Source organism: Neovison vison, chromosome 2, assembly GCF_020171115.1.
Source record: "Neovison vison isolate M4711 chromosome 2, ASM_NN_V1, whole genome shotgun sequence".
In the NCBI taxonomy this organism is placed as follows: domain Eukaryota; kingdom Metazoa; phylum Chordata; class Mammalia; order Carnivora; family Mustelidae; genus Neogale; species Neogale vison.
Genome location: NC_058092.1, coordinates 147,714,511 through 147,735,782, shown reverse-complemented (window position 1 = coordinate 147,735,782; position 21,272 = coordinate 147,714,511). Strand labels below are relative to the sequence as shown.

Sequence of the window (21,272 nt, the reverse complement as noted above, 5' to 3'; positions counted from 1 at the left end):
CTTCGCGGGCCCCGGCGCGCGCCGCGGCTCACCCCTCCGCCTGTCCTTGTCCTGGCGCCTGCCTCCCCGCCCGCCCGCCCGCCCAGGGGCCCAGACGCCTGCGGGCCCCGGGGCCTCGCCAAAGTCCCTCCGGGCACTCTCCCATCCCGGGACTCCCCAGCCCCTCCGCCCCGTGCCTCTGCAGGTGGCAAGGGGCTGTGTCCTCGGGCCCGCGCGCGGTGAGCACAGCGCCCCCCAGCGCCCACCCAGCGCCCTAGGCCTGGCCCAGCTGGCCACCTGGCCTTCCCTCCTCTCCTCTCCTCTCCTCTGCTCTCCTCTCCTCTCCTCTCCTCTGCTCTCTTATGCTCTCCTCTCCTCTGCTCTCCTCTGCTCTCCTCTACTCTCCTCCAGTCAGCTCTGCTCTGCTCGGCTCGGCTCGGCTCGGCTCGGCTCGGCACGGCTTGGACGGGTTCGGTTCGCCCCTCCTCTGCACCCCGCCTCGCTCCCAGCCCACCCGAGGCCACGAGGACACGGGCGATGCCACACACCAGCCCAGAAGCGGCAGCCCCGCCCCGTGACCCTTCCTCCGCGCGCTTCCCCTCGCCACCCACCCGCAACAGGCCCTGACCAGAGACACGATAGGCCGGCTCACCTACACGGACACAGGGATACCCACGGAGACACAGGGACAGACACAGACTGAGGGATGTCTGCACAGACGGCCAGAACGCAGAGCCCCAGAGACAGACTCTCCAACCCGCAGTCCCCCCCACCCCCCCAGACCCTCCACACCCCCAGCTCCCAGGACAGACGCGGTGACCCTGACCGGCATGGGGACAGGGACCGGGTCGGAGACACGGGTGCACGCAACGCTCACACACCCACTCACACGCACAGGAACACACACACGCACGCACACACCCGCGCACACACGCACTCGGACAAGACACCACCCACCCAGGAGGCTGCGGTGGCCTGGCACCTGTCCCGGGAGGGAGGGCCGGCGTGCTTGGGCAGGGCTTTGGCCTAGGTGGCGGCGCCCTGGAGCTGCCGGAGGAGCCCGGGGAGCCCGAGGACCTGCCGGTGAGGTGTCAGCAGTCCCGTTCGGCTCCCTTTCCTGCCCAGCACCCGGTCTGGCCTGGGGGCCTGCCAGGGATTCTTTCATGGGTCTAGTCTTCTGGTGTGGGGTGTGGGGTGTGGGGTGTGGGGTGTGGGGTGTGGCGTGGGGCCGGGGGCGGGGCGGGGGCCTCTCTTGGCCCGGTGTGCGGCGCCTCCGGTCTTTCTCGGAGCGAGACAGCCCCGCGCTTGCCGTGGCTGCTCCCGGGAGACGCAGGGTGGAGCCGAGTGCCCAAGGCGCCGGGAGCCCACGCGGGTCGGCCATCTGGCGTCCTGGGCACCTCGGCCCGGGCGCGGGGCCCCAGGGGCGAAGGGGAGGTGGTCGGTGAGAAGGAAGGGAATGCCCTTCCGGCCTGAGCGGAGCCCAGGCCCGGTGGAGAGAAGGGGCAGGGTGGGCCCAGGTCGCGGGGGCGCCGGGAGGGGTGGGGCGGTGGGGCGGGCTGCCGGTGGGCTTTGGAGCTGGGGGCAGCCCGAGGGCCTCGCTAGGGGATCCAGGGCCCAGGGCCCGGGCCCGGGCGCACAGGCCCGAGGAGAGGTTGCCCGAGCCCGGGGTCGAGGCCCGCTCCTGCCTCCTGTCCCCCACAACCCCGGCCCCGGCCCGCCCCTCCCCGCCCTCCTCCCACAGCCCGTCGGCCCCCACCCCCTCCCCGCGTCCATGGCCGTGGTCCTCACCCCGGTCCCCCTTTCCCTGCCTCTGGCCCCCGAGCCCCCTCCAACACTGCCTCTCCCTGCCAGCAGCCCCCCAAGGTCGGCTGAGGCGCGGCTGGGCCTCGTGGCGTGGAGGCGGAAAGGCTGGGTTGTGGCCGGCCGCCCGTGCAGCGGGCCGCCCTTTTGGGGCCAGGGGCCCGCGATGCTGGGGCTGGGGTGGCCAGGGGTCGGGGGGTCAGGGGCCCGAGGTGACCGGGCTCAGGGGCTGCGGCGTTCAGGGACTGCTGGGAGGCCGCCGCGTTGGCGGCCAAGCGAGTGGGAGGGAGGCCGAAGGGGGAGAGAAAAGAGGAAGGCCAAACAAGACAAGCGTTTGGGGGCGAAAGAAAAAGCCTACAGCACCCGGTATTCCCAGGCGGTCTCCCATCCAAGTACTAACCAGGCCCGACCCTGCTTAGCTTCCGAGATCAGACGAGATCGGGCGCGTTCAGGGTGGTATGGCCGTAGACGCCTGCCGCCGCAGCTGGCCGCCCCAAGAGCCTGCTGCGCGCTTCGCGGGCCCCGGCGCGCGCCGCGGCTCACCCCTCCGCCTGTCCTTGTCCTGGCGCCTGCCTCCCCGCCCGCCCGCCCGCCCAGGGGCCCAGACGCCTGCGGGCCCCGGGGCCTCGCCAAAGTCCCTCCGGGCACTCTCCCATCCCGGGACTCCCCAGCCCCTCCGCCCCGTGCCTCTGCAGGTGGCAAGGGGCTGTGTCCTCGGGCCCGCGCGCGGTGAGCACAGCGCCCCCCAGCGCCCACCCAGCGCCCTAGGCCTGGCCCAGCTGGCCACCTGGCCTTCCCTCCTCTCCTCTCCTCTCCTCTGCTCTCCTCTCCTCTCCTCTCCTCTGCTCTCTTATGCTCTCCTCTCCTCTGCTCTCCTCTGCTCTCCTCTACTCTCCTCCAGTCAGCTCTGCTCGGCTCGGCTCGGCTCGGCTCGGCTCGGCTCTGCTCGGCTCGGCTGGGCACGGCTTGGACGGGTTCGGTTCTCCCCTCCTCTGCACCCCGCCTCGCTCCCAGCCCACCCGAGGCCACGAGGACACGGGCGATGCCACACACCCGCCCAGAAGCGGCAGCCCCGCCCCGTGACCCTTCCTCCGCGCGCTTCCCCTCGCCACCCACCCGCAACAGGCCCTGACCAGAGACACGATAGGCCGGCTCACCTACACGGACACAGGGATACCCACGGAGACACAGGGACAGACACAGACTGAGGGATGTCTGCACAGACGGCCAGAACGCAGAGCCCCAGAGACAGACTCTCCAACCCGCAGTCCCCCCCACCCCCCCAGACCCTCCACACCCCCAGCTCCCAGGACAGACGCGGTGACCCTGACCGGCATGGGACAGGGACCGGGTCGGAGACACGGGTGCACGCAACGCTCACACACCCACTCACACGCACAGGAACACACACACGCACGCACACACCCGCGCACACACGCACTCGGACAAGACACCACCCACCCAGGAGGCTGCGGTGGCCTGGCACCTGTCCCAGGAGGGAGGGCCGGCGTGCTTGGGCAGGGCTTTGGCCTAGGTGGCGGCGCCCTGGAGCTGCCGGAGGAGCCCGGGGAGCCCGAGGACCTGCCGGTGAGGTGTCAGCAGTCCCGTTCGGCTCCCTTTCCTGCCCAGCACCCGGTCTGGCCTGGGGGCCTGCCAGGGATTCTTTCATGGGTCTAGTCTTCTGGTGTGGGGTGTGGGGTGTGGGGTGTGGGGTGTGGCGTGGGGCCGGGGGCGGGGCGGGGGCCTCTCTTGGCCCGGTGTGCGGCGCCTCCGGTCTTTCTCGGAGCGAGACAGCCCCGCGCTTGCCGTGGCTGCTCCCGGGAGACGCAGGGTGGAGCCGAGTGCCCAAGGCGCCGGGAGCCCACGAGGGTCGGCCATCTGGCGTCCTGGGCACCTCGGCCCGGGCGCGGGGCCCCAGGGGCGAAGGGGAGGTGGTCGGTGAGAAGGAAGGGAATGCCCTTCCGGCCTGAGCGGAGCCCAGGCCCGGTGGAGAGAAGGGGCAGGGTGGGCCCAGGTCGCGGGGGCGCCGGGAGGGGTGGGGCGGTGGGGCGGGCTGCCGGTGGGCTTTGGAGCTGTGGGCAGCCCGAGGGCCTCGCTAGGGGATCCAGGGCCCAGGGCCCGGGCCCGGGCGCACAGGCCCGAGGAGAGGTTGCCCGAGCCCGGGGTCGAGGCCCGCTCCTGCCTCCTGTCCCTCACAACCCCGGCCCCGGCCCGCCCCTCCCCGCCCTCCTCCCACAGCCCGTCGGCCCCCACCCCCTCCCCGCGTCCATGGCCGTGGTCCTCACCCCGGTCCCCCTTTCCCTGCCTCTGGCCCCTGAGCCCCCTCCAACACTGCCTCTCCCTCCCAGCAGCCCCCCAAGGTAGGCTGAGGCGCGGCTGGGCCTCGTGGCGTGGAGGCGGAAAGGCTGGGTTGTGGCCGGCCGCCCGTGCAGCGGGCCGCCCTTTTGGGGCCAGGGGCCCGCGATGCTGGGGCTGGGGTGGCCAGGGGTCGGGGGGTCAGGGGCCCGAGGTGACCGGGCTCCGGGGCTGCGGCGTTCAGGGACTGCTGGGAGGCCGCCGCGTTGGCGGCCAAGCGAGTGGGAGGGAGGCCGAAGGGGGAGAGAAAAGAGGAAGGCCAAACAAGACAAGCGTTTGGGGGCGAAAGAAAAAGCCTACAGCACCCGGTATTCCCAGGCGGTCTCCCATCCAAGTACTAACCAGGCCCGACCCTGCTTAGCTTCCGAGATCAGACGAGATCGGGCGCGTGCAGGGTGGTATGGCCGTAGACGCCTGCCGCCGCAGCTGGCCGCCCCAAGAGCCTGCTGCGCGCTTCGCGGGCCCCGGCGCGCGCCGCGGCTCACCCCTCAGCCTGTCCTTGTCCTGGCGCCTGCCTCCCCGCCCGCCCGCCCGCCCAGGGGCCCAGACGCCTGCGGGCCCCGGGGCCTCGCCAAAGTCCCTCCGGGCACTCTCCCATCCCGGGACTCCCCAGCCCCTCCGCCCCGTGCCTCTGCAGGTGGCAAGGGGCTGTGTCCTCGGGCCCGCGCGCGGTGAGCACAGCGCCCCCCAGCGCCCACCCAGCGCCCTAGACCTGGCCCAGCTGGCCACCTGGCCTTCCCTCCTCTCCTCTCCTCTCCTCTGCTCTCCTCTCCTCTCCTCTCCTCTGCTCTCTTATGCTCTCCTCTCCTCTGCTCTCCTCTGCTCTCCTCTACTCTCCTCCAGTCAGCTCTGCTCTGCTCGGCTCGGCTCGGCTCGGCTCGGCTCGGCTCGGCACGGCTTGGACGGGTTCGGTTCTCCCCTCCTCTGCACCCCGCCTCGCTCCCAGCCCACCCGAGGCCACGAGGACACGGGCGATGCCACACACCCGCCCAGAAGCGGCAGCCCCGCCCCGTGACCCTTCCTCCGCGCGCTTCCCCTCGCCACCCACCCGCAACAGGCCCTGACCAGAGACACGATAGGCCGGCTCACCTACACGGACACAGGGATACCCACGGAGACACAGGGACAGACACAGACTGAGGGATGTCTGCACAGACGGCCAGAACGCAGAGCCCCAGAGACAGACTCTCCAACCCGCAGTCCCCCCCACCCCCCCAGACCCTCCACACCCCCAGCTCCCAGGACAGACGCGGTGACCCTGACCGGCATGGGGACAGGGACCGGGTCGGAGACACGGGTGCACGCAACGCTCACACACCCACTCACACGCACAGGAACACCCACACGCACGCACACACCCGCGCACACACGCACTCGGACAAGACACCACCCACCCAGGAGGCTGCGGTGGCCTGGCACCTGTCCCGGGAGGGAGGGCCGGCGTGCTTGGGCAGGGCTTTGGCCTAGGTGGCGGCGCCCTGGAGCTGCCGGAGGAGCCCGGGGAGCCCGAGGACCTGCCGGTGAGGTGTCAGCAGTCCCGTTCGGCTCCCTTTCCTGCCCAGCACCCGGTCTGGCCTGGGGGCCTGCCAGGGATTCTTTCATGGGTCTAGTCTTCTGGTGTGGGGTGTGGGGTGTGGGGTGTGGGGTGTGGGGTGTGGCGTGGGGCCGGGGGCGGGGCGGGGGCCTCTCTTGGCCCGGTGTGCGGCGCCTCCGGTCTTTCTCGGAGCGAGACAGCCCCGCGCTTGCCGTGGCTGCTCCCGGGAGACGCAGGGTGGAGCCGAGTGCCCAAGGCGCCGGGAGCCCACGCGGGTCGGCCATCTGGCGTCCTGGGCACCTCGGCCCGGGCGCGGGGCCCCAGGGGCGAAGGGGAGGTGGTCGGTGAGAAGGAAGGGAATGCCCTTCCGGCCTGAGCGGAGCCCAGGCCCGGTGGAGAGAAGGGGCAGGGTGGGCCCAGGTCGCGGGGGCGCCGGGAGGGGTGGGGCGGTGGGGCGGGCTGCCGGTGGGCTTTGGAGCTGGGGGCAGCCCGAGGGCCTCGCTAGGGGATCCAGGGCCCAGGGCCCGGGCCCGGGCGCACAGGCCCGAGGAGAGGTTGCCCGAGCCCGGGGTCGAGGCCCGCTCCTGCCTCCTGTCCCCCACAACCCCGGCCCCGGCCCGCCCCTCCCCGCCCTCCTCCCACAGCCCGTCGGCCCCCACCCCCTCCCCGCGTCCATGGCCGTGGTCCTCACCCCGGTCCCCCTTTCCCTGCCTCTGGCCCCCGAGCCCCCTCCAACACTGCCTCTCCCTGCCAGCAGCCCCCCAAGGTCGGCTGAGGCGCGGCTGGGCCTCGTGGCGTGGAGGCGGAAAGGCTGGGTTGTGGCCGGCCGCCCGTGCAGCGGGCCGCCCTTTTGGGGCCAGGGGCCCGCGATGCTGGGGCTGGGGTGGCCAGGGGTCGGGGGGTCAGGGGCCCGAGGTGACCGGGCTCAGGGGCTGCGGCGTTCAGGGACTGCTGGGAGGCCGCCGCGTTGGCGGCCAAGCGAGTGGGAGGGAGGCCGAAGGGGGAGAGAAAAGAGGAAGGCCAAACAAGACAAGCGTTTGGGGGCGAAAGAAAAAGCCTACAGCACCCGGTATTCCCAGGCGGTCTCCCATCCAAGTACTAACCAGGCCCGACCCTGCTTAGCTTCCGAGATCAGACGAGATCGGGCGCGTTCAGGGTGGTATGGCCGTAGACGCCTGCCGCCGCAGCTGGCCGCCCCAAGAGCCTGCTGCGCGCTTCGCGGGCCCCGGCGCGCGCCGCGGCTCACCCCTCCGCCTGTCCTTGTCCTGGCGCCTGCCTCCCCGCCCGCCCGCCCGCCCAGGGGCCCAGACGCCTGCGGGCCCCGGGGCCTCGCCAAAGTCCCTCCGGGCACTCTCCCATCCCGGGACTCCCCAGCCCCTCCGCCCCGTGCCTCTGCAGGTGGCAAGGGGCTGTGTCCTCGGGCCCGCGCGCGGTGAGCACAGCGCCCCCCAGCGCCCACCCAGCGCCCTAGGCCTGGCCCAGCTGGCCACCTGGCCTTCCCTCCTCTCCTCTCCTCTCCTCTGCTCTCCTCTCCTCTCCTCTCCTCTGCTCTCTTATGCTCTCCTCTCCTCTGCTCTCCTCTGCTCTCCTCTACTCTCCTCCAGTCAGCTCTGCTCTGCTCGGCTCGGCTCGGCTCGGCTCGGCTCGGCTCGGCACGGCTTGGACGGGTTCGGTTCTCCCCTCCTCTGCACCCCGCCTCGCTCCCAGCCCACCCGAGGCCACGAGGACACGGGCGATGCCACACACCAGCCCAGAAGCGGCAGCCCCGCCCCGTGACCCTTCCTCCGCGCGCTTCCCCTCGCCACCCACCCGCAACAGGCCCTGACCAGAGACACGATAGGCCGGCTCACCTACACGGACACAGGGATACCCACGGAGACACAGGGACAGACACAGACTGAGGGATGTCTGCACAGACGGCCAGAACGCAGAGCCCCAGAGACAGACTCTCCAACCCGCAGTCCCCCCCACCCCCCCAGACCCTCCACACCCCCAGCTCCCAGGACAGACGCGGTGACCCTGACCGGCATGGGGACAGGGACCGGGTCGGAGACACGGGTGCACGCAACGCTCACACACCCACTCACACGCACAGGAACACACACACGCACGCACACACCCGCGCACACACGCACTCGGACAAGACACCACCCACCCAGGAGGCTGCGGTGGCCTGGCACCTGTCCCGGGAGGGAGGGCCGGCGTGCTTGGGCAGGGCTTTGGCCTAGGTGGCGGCGCCCTGGAGCTGCCGGAGGAGCCCGGGGAGCCCGAGGACCTGCCGGTGAGGTGTCAGCAGTCCCGTTCGGCTCCCTTTCCTGCCCAGCACCCGGTCTGGCCTGGGGGCCTGCCAGGGATTCTTTCATGGGTCTAGTCTTCTGGTGTGGGGTGTGGGGTGTGGGGTGTGGGGTGTGGGGTGTGGCGTGGGGCCGGGGGCGGGGCGGGGGCCTCTCTTGGCCCGGTGTGCGGCGCCTCCGGTCTTTCTCGGAGCGAGACAGCCCCGCGCTTGCCGTGGCTGCTCCCGGGAGACGCAGGGTGGAGCCGAGTGCCCAAGGCGCCGGGAGCCCACGCGGGTCGGCCATCTGGCGTCCTGGGCACCTCGGCCCGGGCGCGGGGCCCCAGGGGCGAAGGGGAGGTGGTCGGTGAGAAGGAAGGGAATGCCCTTCCGGCCTGAGCGGAGCCCAGGCCCGGTGGAGAGAAGGGGCAGGGTGGGCCCAGGTCGCGGGGGCGCCGGGAGGGGTGGGGCGGTGGGGCGGGCTGCCGGTGGGCTTTGGAGCTGGGGGCAGCCCGAGGGCCTCGCTAGGGGATCCAGGGCCCAGGGCCCGGGCCCGGGCGCACAGGCCCGAGGAGAGGTTGCCCGAGCCCGGGGTCGAGGCCCGCTCCTGCCTCCTGTCCCCCACAACCCCGGCCCCGGCCCGCCCCTCCCCGCCCTCCTCCCACAGCCCGTCGGCCCCCACCCCCTCCCCGCGTCCATGGCCGTGGTCCTCACCCCGGTCCCCCTTTCCCTGCCTCTGGCCCCCGAGCCCCCTCCAACACTGCCTCTCCCTGCCAGCAGCCCCCCAAGGTCGGCTGAGGCGCGGCTGGGCCTCGTGGCGTGGAGGCGGAAAGGCTGGGTTGTGGCCGGCCGCCCGTGCAGCGGGCCGCCCTTTTGGGGCCAGGGGCCCGCGATGCTGGGGCTGGGGTGGCCAGGGGTCGGGGGGTCAGGGGCCCGAGGTGACCGGGCTCAGGGGCTGCGGCGTTCAGGGACTGCTGGGAGGCCGCCGCGTTGGCGGCCAAGCGAGTGGGAGGGAGGCCGAAGGGGGAGAGAAAAGAGGAAGGCCAAACAAGACAAGCGTTTGGGGGCGAAAGAAAAAGCCTACAGCACCCGGTATTCCCAGGCGGTCTCCCATCCAAGTACTAACCAGGCCCGACCCTGCTTAGCTTCCGAGATCAGACGAGATCGGGCGCGTTCAGGGTGGTATGGCCGTAGACGCCTGCCGCCGCAGCTGGCCGCCCCAAGAGCCTGCTGCGCGCTTCGCGGGCCCCGGCGCGCGCCGCGGCTCACCCCTCCGCCTGTCCTTGTCCTGGCGCCTGCCTCCCCGCCCGCCCGCCCGCCCAGGGGCCCAGACGCCTGCGGGCCCCGGGGCCTCGCCAAAGTCCCTCCGGGCACTCTCCCATCCCGGGACTCCCCAGCCCCTCCGCCCCGTGCCTCTGCAGGTGGCAAGGGGCTGTGTCCTCGGGCCCGCGCGCGGTGAGCACAGCGCCCCCCAGCGCCCACCCAGCGCCCTAGGCCTGGCCCAGCTGGCCACCTGGCCTTCCCTCCTCTCCTCTCCTCTCCTCTGCTCTCCTCTCCTCTCCTCTCCTCTGCTCTCTTATGCTCTCCTCTCCTCTGCTCTCCTCTGCTCTCCTCTACTCTCCTCCAGTCAGCTCTGCTCGGCTCGGCTCGGCTCGGCTCGGCTCGGCTCTGCTCGGCTCGGCTGGGCACGGCTTGGACGGGTTCGGTTCTCCCCTCCTCTGCACCCCGCCTCGCTCCCAGCCCACCCGAGGCCACGAGGACACGGGCGATGCCACACACCCGCCCAGAAGCGGCAGCCCCGCCCCGTGACCCTTCCTCCGCGCGCTTCCCCTCGCCACCCACCCGCAACAGGCCCTGACCAGAGACACGATAGGCCGGCTCACCTACACGGACACAGGGATACCCACGGAGACACAGGGACAGACACAGACTGAGGGATGTCTGCACAGACGGCCAGAACGCAGAGCCCCAGAGACAGACTCTCCAACCCGCAGTCCCCCCCACCCCCCCAGACCCTCCACACCCCCAGCTCCCAGGACAGACGCGGTGACCCTGACCGGCATGGGACAGGGACCGGGTCGGAGACACGGGTGCACGCAACGCTCACACACCCACTCACACGCACAGGAACACACACACGCACGCACACACCCGCGCACACACGCACTCGGACAAGACACCACCCACCCAGGAGGCTGCGGTGGCCTGGCACCTGTCCCGGGAGGGAGGGCCGGCGTGCTTGGGCAGGGCTTTGGCCTAGGTGGCGGCGCCCTGGAGCTGCCGGAGGAGCCCGGGGAGCCCGAGGACCTGCCGGTGAGGTGTCAGCAGTCCCGTTCGGCTCCCTTTCCTGCCCAGCACCCGGTCTGGCCTGGGGGCCTGCCAGGGATTCTTTCATGGGTCTAGTCTTCTGGTGTGGGGTGTGGGGTGTGGGGTGTGGGGTGTGGCGTGGGGCCGGGGGCGGGGCGGGGGCCTCTCTTGGCCCGGTGTGCGGCGCCTCCGGTCTTTCTCGGAGCGAGACAGCCCCGCGCTTGCCGTGGCTGCTCCCGGGAGACGCAGGGTGGAGCCGAGTGCCCAAGGCGCCGGGAGCCCACGAGGGTCGGCCATCTGGCGTCCTGGGCACCTCGGCCCGGGCGCGGGGCCCCAGGGGCGAAGGGGAGGTGGTCGGTGAGAAGGAAGGGAATGCCCTTCCGGCCTGAGCGGAGCCCAGGCCCGGTGGAGAGAAGGGGCAGGGTGGGCCCAGGTCGCGGGGGCGCCGGGAGGGGTGGGGCGGTGGGGCGGGCTGCCGGTGGGCTTTGGAGCTGTGGGCAGCCCGAGGGCCTCGCTAGGGGATCCAGGGCCCAGGGCCCGGGCCCGGGCGCACAGGCCCGAGGAGAGGTTGCCCGAGCCCGGGGTCGAGGCCCGCTCCTGCCTCCTGTCCCTCACAACCCCGGCCCCGGCCCGCCCCTCCCCGCCCTCCTCCCACAGCCCGTCGGCCCCCACCCCCTCCCCGCGTCCATGGCCGTGGTCCTCACCCCGGTCCCCCTTTCCCTGCCTCTGGCCCCTGAGCCCCCTCCAACACTGCCTCTCCCTCCCAGCAGCCCCCCAAGGTAGGCTGAGGCGCGGCTGGGCCTCGTGGCGTGGAGGCGGAAAGGCTGGGTTGTGGCCGGCCGCCCGTGCAGCGGGCCGCCCTTTTGGGGCCAGGGGCCCGCGATGCTGGGGCTGGGGTGGCCAGGGGTCGGGGGGTCAGGGGCCCGAGGTGACCGGGCTCCGGGGCTGCGGCGTTCAGGGACTGCTGGGAGGCCGCCGCGTTGGCGGCCAAGCGAGTGGGAGGGAGGCCGAAGGGGGAGAGAAAAGAGGAAGGCCAAACAAGACAAGCGTTTGGGGGCGAAAGAAAAAGCCTACAGCACCCGGTATTCCCAGGCGGTCTCCCATCCAAGTACTAACCAGGCCCGACCCTGCTTAGCTTCCGAAATCAGACGAGATCGGGCGCGTTCAGGGTGCTATGGCCGTAGACGCCTGCCGCCGCAGCTGGCCGCCCCAAGAGCCTGCTGCGCGCTTCGCGGGCCCCGGCGCGCGCCGCGGCTCACCCCTCCGCCTGTCCTTGTCCTGGCGCCTGCCTCCCCGCCCGCCCGCCCGCCCAGGGGCCCAGACGCCTGCGGGCCCCGGGGCCTCGCCAAAGTCCCTCCGGGCACTCTCCCATCCCGGGACTCCCCAGCCTCTCCGCCCCGTGCCTCTGCAGGTGGCAAGGGGCTGTGTCCTCGGGCCCGCGCGCGGTGAGCACAGCGCCCCCCAGCGCCCACCCAGCGCCCTAGGCCTGGCCCAGCTGGCCACCTGGCCTTCCCTCCTCTCCTCTCCTCTCCTCTGCTCTCCTCTCCTCTCCTCTCCTCTGCTCTCTTATGCTCTCCTCTCCTCTGCTCTCCTCTGCTCTCCTCTACTCTCCTCCAGTCAGCTCTGCTCTGCTCGGCTCGGCTCGGCTCGGCTCGGCTCGGCTCGGCACGGCTTGGACGGGTTCGGTTCTCCCCTCCTCTGCACCCCGCCTCGCTCCCAGCCCACCCGAGGCCACGAGGACACGGGCGATGCCACACACCAGCCCAGAAGCGGCAGCCCCGCCCCGTGACCCTTCCTCCGCGCGCTTCCCCTCGCCACCCACCCGCAACAGGCCCTGACCAGAGACACGATAGGCCGGCTCACCTACACGGACACAGGGATACCCACGGAGACACAGGGACAGACACAGACTGAGGGATGTCTGCACAGACGGCCAGAACGCAGAGCCCCAGAGACAGACTCTCCAACCCGCAGTCCCCCCCACCCCCCCAGACCCTCCACACCCCCAGCTCCCAGGACAGACGCGGTGACCCTGACCGGCATGGGGACAGGGACCGGGTCGGAGACACGGGTGCACGCAACGCTCACACACCCACTCACACGCACAGGAACACACACACGCACGCACACACCCGCGCACACACGCACTCGGACAAGACACCACCCACCCAGGAGGCTGCGGTGGCCTGGCACCTGTCCCGGGAGGGAGGGCCGGCGTGCTTGGGCAGGGCTTTGGCCTAGGTGGCGGCGCCCTGGAGCTGCCGGAGGAGCCCGGGGAGCCCGAGGACCTGCCGGTGAGGTGTCAGCAGTCCCGTTCGGCTCCCTTTCCTGCCCAGCACCCGGTCTGGCCTGGGGGCCTGCCAGGGATTCTTTCATGGGTCTAGTCTTCTGGTGTGGGGTGTGGGGTGTGGGGTGTGGGGTGTGGCGTGGGGCCGGGGGCGGGGCGGGGGCCTCTCTTGGCCCGGTGTGCGGCGCCTCCGGTCTTTCTCGGAGCGAGACAGCCCCGCGCTTGCCGTGGCTGCTCCCGGGAGACGCAGGGTGGAGCCGAGTGCCCAAGGCGCCGGGAGCCCACGAGGGTCGGCCATCTGGCGTCCTGGGCACCTCGGCCCGGGCGCGGGGCCCCAGGGGCGAAGGGGAGGTGGTCGGTGAGAAGGAAGGGAATGCCCTTCCGGCCTGAGCGGAGCCCAGGCCCGGTGGAGAGAAGGGGCAGGGTGGGCCCAGGTCGCGGGGGCGCCGGGAGGGGTGGGGCGGTGGGGCGGGCTGCCGGTGGGCTTTGGAGCTGTGGGCAGCCCGAGGGCCTCGCTAGGGGATCCAGGGCCCAGGGCCCGGGCCCGGGCGCACAGGCCCGAGGAGAGGTTGCCCGAGCCCGGGGTCGAGGCCCGCTCCTGCCTCCTGTCCCTCACAACTCCGGCCCCGGCCCGCCCCTCCCCGCCCTCCTCCCACAGCCCGTCGGCCCCCACCCCCTCCCCGCGTCCATGGCCGTGGTCCTCACCCCGGTCCCCCTTTCCCTGCCTCTGGCCCCTGAGCCCCCTCCAACACTGCCTCTCCCTCCCAGCAGCCCCCCAAGGTAGGCTGAGGCGCGGCTGGGCCTCGTGGCGTGGAGGCGGAAAGGCTGGGTTGTGGCGGGCCGCCCGTGCAGCGGGCCGCCCTTTTGGGGCCAGGGGCCCGCGATGCTGGGGCTGGGGTGGCCAGGGGTCGGGGGGTCAGGGGCCCGAGGTGACCGGGCTCCGGGGCTGCGGCGTTCAGGGACTGCTGGGAGGCCGCCGCGTTGGCGGCCAAGCGAGTGGGAGGGAGGCCGAAGGGGGAGAGAAAAGAGGAAGGCCAAACAAGACAAGCGTTTGGGGGCGAAAGAAAAAGCCTACAGCACCCGGTATTCCCAGGCGGTCTCCCATCCAAGTACTAACCAGGCCCGACCCTGCTTAGCTTCCGAGATCAGACGAGATCGGGCGCGTGCAGGGTGGTATGGCCGTAGACGCCTGCCGCCGCAGCTGGCCGCCCCAAGAGCCTGCTGCGCGCTTCGCGGGCCCCGGCGCGCGCCGCGGCTCACCCCTCAGCCTGTCCTTGTCCTGGCGCCTGCCTCCCCGCCCGCCCGCCCGCCCAGGGGCCCAGACGCCTGCGGGCCCCGGGGCCTCGCCAAAGTCCCTCCGGGCACTCTCCCATCCCGGGACTCCCCCAGCCCCTCCGCCCCGTGCCTCTGCAGGTGGCAAGGGGCTGTGTCCTCGGGCCCGCGCGCGGTGAGCACAGCGCCCCCCAGCGCCCACCCAGCGCCCTAGGCCTGGCCCAGCTGGCCACCTGGCCTTCCCTCCTCTCCTCTCCTCTCCTCTGCTCTCCTCTCCTCTCCTCTCCTCTGCTCTCTTATGGTCTCCTCTCCTCTGCTCTCCTCTGCTCTCCTCTACTCTCCTCCAGTCAGCTCTGCTCTGCTCGGCTCGGCTCGGCTCGGCTCGGCTCGGCTCGGCACGGCTTGGACGGGTTCGGTTCTCCCCTCCTCTGCACCCCGCCTCGCTCCCAGCCCACCCGAGGCCACGAGGACACGGGCGATGCCACACACCCGCCCAGAAGCGGCAGCCCCGCCCCGTGACCCTTCCTCCGCGCGCTTCCCCTCGCCACCCACCCGCAACAGGCCCTGACCAGAGACACGATAGGCCGGCTCACCTACACGGACACAGGGATACCCACGGAGACACAGGGACAGACACAGACTGAGGGATGTCTGCACAGACGGCCAGAACGCAGAGCCCCAGAGACAGACTCTCCAACCCGCAGTCCCCCCCACCCCCCCAGACCCTCCACACCCCCAGCTCCCAGGACAGACGCGGTGACCCTGACCGGCATGGGGACAGGGACCGGGTCGGAGACACGGGTGCACGCAACGCTCACACACCCACTCACACGCACAGGAACACCCACACGCACGCACACACCCGCGCACACACGCACTCGGACAAGACACCACCCACCCAGGAGGCTGCGGTGGCCTGGCACCTGTCCCGGGAGGGAGGGCCGGCGTGCTTGGGCAGGGCTTTGGCCTAGGTGGCGGCGCCCTGGAGCTGCCGGAGGAGCCCGGGGAGCCCGAGGACCTGCCGGTGAGGTGTCAGCAGTCCCGTTCGGCTCCCTTTCCTGCCCAGCACCCGGTCTGGCCTGGGGGCCTGCCAGGGATTCTTTCATGGGTCTAGTCTTCTGGTGTGGGGTGTGGGGTGTGGGGTGTGGGGTGTGGGGTGTGGCGTGGGGCCGGGGGCGGGGCGGGGGCCTCTCTTGGCCCGGTGTGCGGCGCCTCCGGTCTTTCTCGGAGCGAGACAGCCCCGCGCTTGCCGTGGCTGCTCCCGGGAGACGCAGGGTGGAGCCGAGTGCCCAAGGCGCCGGGAGCCCACGCGGGTCGGCCATCTGGCGTCCTGGGCACCTCGGCCCGGGCGCGGGGCCCCAGGGGCGAAGGGGAGGTGGTCGGTGAGAAGGAAGGGAATGCCCTTCCGGCCTGAGCGGAGCCCAGGCCCGGTGGAGAGAAGGGGCAGGGTGGGCCCAGGTCGCGGGGGCGCCGGGAGGGGTGGGGCGGTGGGGCGGGCTGCCGGTGGGCTTTGGAGCTGGGGGCAGCCCGAGGGCCTCGCTAGGGGATCCAGGGCCCAGGGCCCGGGCCCGGGCGCACAGGCCCGAGGAGAGGTTGCCCGAGCCCGGGGTCGAGGCCCGCTCCTGCCTCCTGTCCCCCACAACCCCGGCCCCGGCCCGCCCCTCCCCGCCCTCCTCCCACAGCCCGTCGGCCCCCACCCCCTCCCCGCGTCCATGGCCGTGGTCCTCACCCCGGTCCCCCTTTCCCTGCCTCTGGCCCCCGAGCCCCCTCCAACACTGCCTCTCCCTGCCAGCAGCCCCCCAAGGTCGGCTGAGGCGCGGCTGGGCCTCGTGGCGTGGAGGCGGAAAGGCTGGGTTGTGGCCGGCCGCCCGTGCAGCGGGCCGCCCTTTTGGGGCCAGGGGCCCGCGATGCTGGGGCTGGGGTGGCCAGGGGTCGGGGGGTCAGGGGCCCGAGGTGACCGGGCTCAGGGGCTGCGGCGTTCAGGGACTGCTGGGAGGCCGCCGCGTTGGCGGCCAAGCGAGTGGGAGGGAGGCCGAAGGGGGAGAGAAAAGAGGAAGGCCAAACAAGACAAGCGTTTGGGGGCGAAAGAAAAAGCCTACAGCACCCGGTATTCCCAGGCGGTCTCCCATCCAAGTACTAACCAGGCCCGACCCTGCTTAGCTTCCGAGATCAGACGAGATCGGGCGCGTTCAGGGTGGTATGGCCGTAGACGCCTGCCGCCGCAGCTGGCCGCCCCAAGAGCCTGCTGCGCGCTTCGCGGGCCCCGGCGCGCGCCGCGGCTCACCCCTCCGCCTGTCCTTGTCCTGGCGCCTGCCTCCCCGCCCGCCCGCCCGCCCAGGGGCCCAGACGCCTGCGGGCCCCGGGGCCTCGCCAAAGTCCCTCCGGGCACTCTCCCATCCCGGGACTCCCCAGCCCCTCCGCCCCGTGCCTCTGCAGGTGGCAAGGGGCTGTGTCCTCGGGCCCGCGCGCGGTGAGCACAGCGCCCCCCAGCGCCCACCCAGCGCCCTAGGCCTGGCCCAGCTGGCCACCTGGCCTTCCCTCCTCTCCTCTCCTCTCCTCTGCTCTCCTCTCCTCTCCTCTCCTCTGCTCTCTTATGCTCTCCTCTCCTCTGCTCTCCTCTGCTCTCCTCTACTCTCCTCCAGTCAGCTCTGCTCGGCTCGGCTCGGCTCGGCTCGGCTCGGCTCTGCTCGGCTCGGCTGGGCACGGCTTGGACGGGTTCGGTTCTCCCCTCCTCTGCACCCCGCCTCGCTCCCAGCCCACCCGAGGCCACGAGGACACGGGCGATGCCACACACCCGCCCAGAAGCGGCAGCCCCGCCCCGTGACCCTTCCTCCGCGCGCTTCCCCTCGCCACCCACCCGCAACAGGCCCTGACCAGAGACACGATAGGCCGGCTCACCTACACGGACACAGGGATACCCACGGAGACACAGGGACAGACACAGACTGAGGGATGTCTGCACAGACGGCCAGAACGCAGAGCCCCAGAGACAGACTCTCCAACCCGCAGTCCCCCCCACCCCCCCAGACCCTCCACACCCCCAGCTCCCAGGACAGACGCGGTGACCCTGACCGGCATGGGGACAGGGACCGGGTCGGAGACACGGGTGCACGCAACGCTCACACACCCACTCACACGCACAGGAACACCCACACGCACGCACACACCCGCGCACACACGCACTCGGACAAGACACCACCCACCCAGGAGGCTGCGGTGGCCTGGCACCTGTCCCGGGAGGGAGGGCCGGCGTGCTTGGGCAGGGCTTTGGCCTAGGTGGCGGCGCCCTGGAGCTGCCGGAGGAGCCCGGGGAGCCCGAGGACCTGCCGGTGAGGTGTCAGCAGTCCCGTTCGGCTCCCTTTCCTGCCCAGCACCCGGTCTGGCCTGGGGGCCTGCCAGGGATTCTTTCATGGGTCTAGTCTTCTGGTGTGGGGTGTGGGGTGTGGGGTGTGGGGTGTGGGGTGTGGGGTGTGGCGTGGGGCCGGGGGCGGGGCGGGGGCCTCTCTTGGCCCGGTGTGCGGCGCCTCCGGTCTTTCTCGGAGCGAGACAGCCCCGCGCTTGCCATGGCTGCTCCCGGGAGACGCAGGGTGGAGCCGAGTGCCCAAGGCGCCGGGAGCCCACGAGGGTCGGCCATCTGGCGTCCTGGGCACCTCGGCCCGGGCGCGGGGCCCCAGGGGCGAAGGGGAGGTGGTCGGTGAGAAGGAAGGGAATGCCCTTCCGGCCTGAGCGGAGCCCAGGCCCGGTGGAGAGAAGGGGCAGGGTGGGCCCAGGTCGCGGGGGCGCCGGGAGGGGTGGGGCGGTGGGGCGGGCTGCCGGTGGGCTTTGGAGCTGTGGGCAGCCCGAGGGCCTCGCTAGGGGATCCAGGGCCCAGGGCCCGGGCCCGGGCGCACAGGCCCGAGGAGAGGTTGCCCGAGCCCGGGGTCGAGGCCCGCTCCTGCCTCCTGTCCCTCACAACCCCGGCCCCGGCCCGCCCCTCCCCGCCCTCCTCCCACAGCCCGTCGGCCCCCACCCCCTCCCCGCGTCCATGGCCGTGGTCCTCACCCCGGTCCCCCTTTCCCTGCCTCTGGCCCCTGAGCCCCCTCCAACACTGCCTCTCCCTGCCAGCAGCCCCCAAGGTCGGCTGAGGCGCGGCTGGGCCTCGTGGCGTGGAGGCGGAAAGGCTGGGTTGTGGCCGGCCGCCCGTGCAGCGGGCCGCCCTTTTGGGGCCAGGGGCCCGCGATGCTGGGGCTGGGGTGGCCAGGGGTCGGGGGGTCAGGGGCCCGAGGTGACCGGGCTCAGGGGCTGCGGCGTTCAGGGACTGCTGGGAGGCCGCCGCGTTGGCGGCCAAGCGAGTGGGAGGGAGGCCGAAGGGGGAGAGAAAAGAGGAAGGCCAAACAAGACAAGCGTTTGGGGGCGAAATGAAAAGCCTACAGCACCCGGTATTCCCAGGCGGTCTCCCATCCAAGTACTAACCTGGCCCGACCCTGCTTAGCTTCCGAGATCAGACGAGATCGGGCGCGTTCAGGGTGGTATGGCCATAGATGCCTGCCGCAGCAGCTGGCCGCCCCAAGAGCCTGCTGCGCGCTTCGCGGGCCCCAGTGCGCGCCGTGGCTCACCCCTCCGCCTGTCCTTGTCCTGGCGCCTGCCTCCCCGTCCGCCCGCCCAGGGGCCCAGACGCCTGCGGGCCCCGGGGCCTCGCCAAAGTCCCTCCGGGCACTCTCCCATCCCGGGACACCCCAGCCCCTCCTCTCTGTGCCTTTCCAGGTGGCAAGGGCCTGCGTCCTCGGGCCCGCGCGCGGTGAGCACAGCGCCCCCCAGCGCCCACCCAGCGCCCTAGGCCTTGCCCAGCTGGCCACCTGGTCTTCCCTCCTCTCCTCTCCTCTCCTCTGCTCTCCTCTCCTCTCCTCTGCTCTCCTCTCCTCTGCTCTCCTCTCCTCTGCTCTCCTCTGTCTCCTCTACTCTCCTCCAGTCAGCTCTGCTCGGCTCGGCTCGGCTCGGCTCGGCTCGCACGGCTTGGACGGGTTTGGTTCTCCCCTCCTCTGCACCCCGCCTCGCTCCCAGCCCACCCGAGGCCACGAGGACACGGGCGATGCCACACACCAGCCCAGAAGAGGCAGCCCCGCCCCGTGATCCTTCCTCCGCGCGCTTCCCCTCGCCTCCCACCTGCAACAGGTCCTGACCAGAGACACGATAGGCCGGCTCACCTACACGGACACAGGGATACCCACGGAGACACAGGGACAGACACAGACTGATGGATGTCTGCACAGACGTCAGAACGCAGAGCCCCAGAGACAGACTCTCCAACCCGCAGTCTCCCCCCCAGACCCTCCACACCCCCAGCTCCCAGGACGGACGCGGTGACCCTACTGGCCTGGGGACAGGGACCGGGTCAGAGACACGGGTGCACGCAACGCTCACACACCCACTCATATGCACAGAAACACACACACGCACGCACACACGCGCACACATGCACTCGGACAAGACACCGCCCACCCAGGAGGCTGTGGTGGCCTGGCACCTGTCCCGGGAGGGAGGGCCGGCGTGCTTGGGCAGGGCTTTGGCCTAGGTGGCGGCGCCCTGGAGCTGCCGGAGGTGCCCGGGGAGCCCGAGGACCTGCCGGTGAGGTGTCAGCAGTCCCGTTCGGCTCCCTTTCCTGCCCAGCACCTGGTCTGGCCTGGGGGCCTGCCAGGGATTCTTTCATGGGTCTAGTCCTCTCGTGTGAGGTGTGGGGTGTTGGGTGGGGCGTGGGGCGGGTATCGGGGCAGCGGCCTCTCTTGGCCCGGTGTGCGTCTCCTCTGGTCTTTCGGAGCGAGACTGCCCCATGGTTTTGGTCGCTGTTCCCTGGAGACGCAGCGTGGAGCCTGGTGCCCACGGCGCCGGGAGCCCACGAGGGTCGGCCATCTGGCGTCCTGGGCACCTCGGCCCGGGCGCGGGGCCCCAGGGGCGAAGGGTAGGTGGTCGGAGAGAAGGAAGGGAATGCTCTTCCGGCCTGAGCGGAGCCCAGGCCCGGTGGAGAGAAGGGGCAGGGTGGGCCCAGGTCGCGGGGGCGCCGGGAGGGGTGGGGTGGTGGGGCGGGCTGCCGGTGGGCTTTGGAGCTGGGGGCAGCCCGAGGGCCTCGCTAGGGGATCCAGGGCCCAGGGCCAGGGCCCGGGCCGGGGCCGGGGCCAGGGGCCTCGTGAGCACAGGCCCGAGGAGAGGTTGCCCGAGCCCGGGGTCGAGTCCCGCTCCTGCCTCCTGTCCCCCACAACCCCGGCCCCGGCCCGCCCCTCCCCGCCCTCCTCCCACAGTCCGTCGGCCCCCACCCCCTCCCCGCGTCCATGGCCGTGGTCCTCACCCCGGTCCCCCTTTCCCTGCCTCTCGCCCCCGAGCCCCCTCCAACTCTGCCCCTCCCTGCCAGCAGCCCCCCAAGGTAGGCTGAGGCGCGGCTGGGCCTCGTGGCGTTGAGGTGGAATTGCTGTATTGTGGCCTGCCCCCCTTGACGCGGGCGGCCCTTTTGGGGTCAGGGGCCCGCGATGCTGTTGTTGGGGTGGCCAGGGGTCAAGGGATCATGGGCTGAGGCGTTCAGGGACTGTAGGGAGGCCGTCGCATTTGCCAGGGTCTAAGCGAGAGCTGTGGCGGCCAATGGAGAGTTAGCAAGGCCGAAGGGGGAGCGTAAAGAGGAAGTCCAAAAAAGACAAGCGTTTGGGGGCGACAGAAAAGCCTACAGCACCCGGTATTCAAAGGAGGTCTCCCATCCAAGTACTAACCAGACCCGACCCTCCTTGGCTTCTCTGATCAGATTAGTTCGGGCGCGTTAAAGGTGGTTTGGCCTTAGATGCCTGCTGTGGCAGCTGGCGGCCCCAAGAGCTTGCTGTGTGCTTCTCGGGCCCTGGCGCGTGCCGTGTCTCCCCCCTCTGCCTGCCCTGGGCCTGGCGCCTTCCTCCCAGCTCACCCACCCAGTGGCCTAGACGCCTGCAGGACCGGGGCCTCGCCAAAGTCCGTCTGGGCACTCTCCCATCCCAGGACTCCCCAGCCCCGCCACTGCGTGCCTCCCCAGGTGGCAACTGGCTGTGTTCTCGGGCTGCGTGCGTTGTGCTCAGCGCCCCCAACGCCCACCCAGTGCCGTAGAAGTGGCCCAGCCAGCCACCTGACCTTCCCTCCTCTCCTCTCCTCTGCTCTCTTCTGCTCTCCTCCAGTCAGCTCTGCTCAGCTTGGCTCGGCTCAGCTCGGCTCGACTTGGCTCTCCCCTCCTCTCCACCCCGCCTCGCTCTGCTCCCCTCTTCTCTGCTCTCCTTTGTTCTCTTCTCCTCTTCTTGTTCTGCTCTGCTCTACCTGTCTCTCTCCTCCTCTCTTAGCCGCCTAGCTTCCAGTCCTCCTAGGACAGGGGCATCGTCACATCCCAGTCCAGAAGCTGCGGCCCCACCCTTTAATCCCAAGGCAGTCTTCCTCACTCTGAGCTAATTTGGGAGAGAGATGGGCCCTAGTGACAAAAGTCGCTCCTG

At 71.7% G+C, this 21,272-nt stretch overlaps 8 non-coding genes across 8 annotated transcripts; all 8 read right to left on the bottom strand.

Moving 5' to 3' along the window:
• Window positions 1-2,130: 2,130 nt before the first annotated feature.
• Window positions 2,131-2,249, bottom strand: LOC122901494. The gene has a single exon (XR_006383511.1). It is a non-coding gene; the product is annotated as a 5S ribosomal RNA (ribosomal RNA).
• Window positions 2,250-4,427: 2,178 nt separating this feature from the next.
• On the bottom strand, window positions 4,428-4,546 carry LOC122901258. Its single transcript, XR_006383390.1, has one exon. It is a non-coding gene; the product is annotated as a 5S ribosomal RNA (ribosomal RNA).
• Window positions 4,547-6,722: 2,176 nt separating this feature from the next.
• Window positions 6,723-6,841, bottom strand: LOC122901374. Its single transcript, XR_006383464.1, has one exon. It is a non-coding gene; the product is annotated as a 5S ribosomal RNA (ribosomal RNA).
• Window positions 6,842-9,017: 2,176 nt separating this feature from the next.
• Window positions 9,018-9,136, bottom strand: LOC122901339. The gene has a single exon (XR_006383439.1). It is a non-coding gene; the product is annotated as a 5S ribosomal RNA (ribosomal RNA).
• Window positions 9,137-11,314: 2,178 nt separating this feature from the next.
• On the bottom strand, window positions 11,315-11,433 carry LOC122901290. Its single transcript, XR_006383420.1, has one exon. It is a non-coding gene; the product is annotated as a 5S ribosomal RNA (ribosomal RNA).
• Window positions 11,434-13,602: 2,169 nt separating this feature from the next.
• On the bottom strand, window positions 13,603-13,721 carry LOC122901256. The gene has a single exon (XR_006383388.1). It is a non-coding gene; the product is annotated as a 5S ribosomal RNA (ribosomal RNA).
• A 2,177-nt stretch (window positions 13,722-15,898) lies between these two features.
• LOC122901251 lies at window positions 15,899-16,017 on the bottom strand. Its single transcript, XR_006383383.1, has one exon. It is a non-coding gene; the product is annotated as a 5S ribosomal RNA (ribosomal RNA).
• Window positions 16,018-18,209: 2,192 nt separating this feature from the next.
• LOC122901266 lies at window positions 18,210-18,328 on the bottom strand. Its single transcript, XR_006383397.1, has one exon. It is a non-coding gene; the product is annotated as a 5S ribosomal RNA (ribosomal RNA).
• Between the last annotated feature and the right edge of the window lie 2,944 nt (window positions 18,329-21,272).